Genomic DNA, 1,943 nt, shown 5'->3' with positions numbered 1-1,943 from the left:
AGTGTTTGTTGATTGGCTTGTTTGTGTGTGTTTCTTTGGATGTGTTTGTGTTTATTTATTTACAGTGTGCTAAGCCTGACCAAACACGAGGCCCTCTGGTTAATGCCGTACCAATGAGACAGCTGGCCAGCCGGAGGCCAGCTTCACTGGACGCACACAAACACACACACACACACACACACACACACACACACACATACAGCCGGAGGCCAGCTTCACTGGACGCACACACACAAGCGTTGCAGAGACAGTTGCCCAGGGCTGACTATGACAGCCACAGCCACAACACAAACAGTGGTACAGTATATTTCCCTATTAGTGTGTGTGTATGTGTGTGTGTGTGTGTGTGTGTGTGTGTGTGTGTTTGGGGGGGGGGGGGGGGGGTTGTGTTTGTGTGTGTGTATGTGTGTGTGTGTGTGTGTGTGGTGGGGGGGGGGGCGGTTGTGTTTGTGTGGTTGTGTGAGTGTGTGTGTGGGGGGGGGGGGGTGGTCTTCGTGTGGTTGTGTGTGTGTGTGTGTGTGTGTGTGTGTTTGGATGAGGCAGGTGCGGCAGAAATGTTTTCACCGAGAATAACCTTTATTAACCTATATTCATTAGGGATATGCCATTGTCTCTGTCACACACATATACACACACACAAACACACACACACACACCACCCAAGGTCCCAGTGTGTCTGGGGAATGGGATGTGAAGGAGGTAAATGTGTGTGTATGTGTGTGTGTGTGTGTGTGTGTGTGTGTGTGTGTGTGTGTGTGTGTGTGAGGATAACTGTCTTTTGGGACTCCCAGAGGAAAAACTTGGACAATACAGAGCCCCTCAGACTCTAAGCACGGCCCTTTACACAAACCACCCAAAGACAATGACCAACGACCCCAACACATTCACACACGCACGCACACACACACACACACACACACACACACACACACACACACACACACACACACACACACACACACACACACACAGACCAACTGAGAGTGCACCACCCCAAAGACAATGACCCGGCCACAGTCAACACCTCCCTCTATCTAACCTTTTCACCCTAAGCCCCTATGCACACGCACACACACACAGACACACACACACCAACCGACACACACACAAACACGCACACACAAATACCGTCTACTGACACAGAATCACATATGTTCCACCCGACCCGACACACACATTCTCTCTCTCTCTCTGTCTCTCTCTCTCTCTCTCTCTCTCTCTGTCACACACACACTCACAAACTGGAAGCAGGCATGATCACTCACACTCACACACACACACACACACACACAGGAAGCAGGCATGATCCCTCACACACACACACACACACACACACACACACACACACACACACACACACACACACACACACACACACACACACACAGACACACACACACAGACTGGAAGCAGGCATGATCACACTGCACTGACAGCAAGCAGACAACCTGTCTAAGAGCAAATGGGGCAACAGATGGCCCTCCCTACTGAGAGAGAGAGAGGGATAGAGAGGGAGAGAGAGAGAGAGGGGGGGGGGAGAGGGAGAGAGAAGAAGAAGAGAGAAGGAAAAGAGGGAGGGACAGAAAGGGGACAGAGAAAGAGTGTGAGAAAGAGATAGACAAGATGGCACCCCACACGGAAAATTACCAACACCTAACACCAGCCAGTCATCTCTCTCTCCCTCTCACATGTTCTCTCTCTCCATCACTCTCTCCCTCTCTCTCTCTCACTCTTTTTCTCTCTCCCCTCAATCTCTCTCCCACTAAGCACAAATGGCCACCTACCGTTTTCTGTCCCTGGTCAGGAAAAGGGGAGTTGGTGTTTGTCCACTAGAGCAGCGGTTCCCAAACTTTTCCCCCCGCGGACCACCTTCTACATCCTGACTCGGCTCGCGTACCCCCACCATCCAACACATAAAAAAGTAACTCATTCTATTGACGCAT

The sequence above is a fragment of the Alosa pseudoharengus genome, unplaced genomic scaffold, assembly GCF_046254945.1.
Source record: "Alosa pseudoharengus isolate Yale_2024_CS ecotype anadromous, Long Island Sound unplaced genomic scaffold, YU_APseudo_1.1 YU_APseudo_1.1_scf_7, whole genome shotgun sequence".
Classification (NCBI taxonomy): Eukaryota; Metazoa; Chordata; class Actinopteri; order Clupeiformes; family Clupeidae; genus Alosa; species Alosa pseudoharengus.
Note: the sequence above shows the minus strand (reverse complement) of the source record.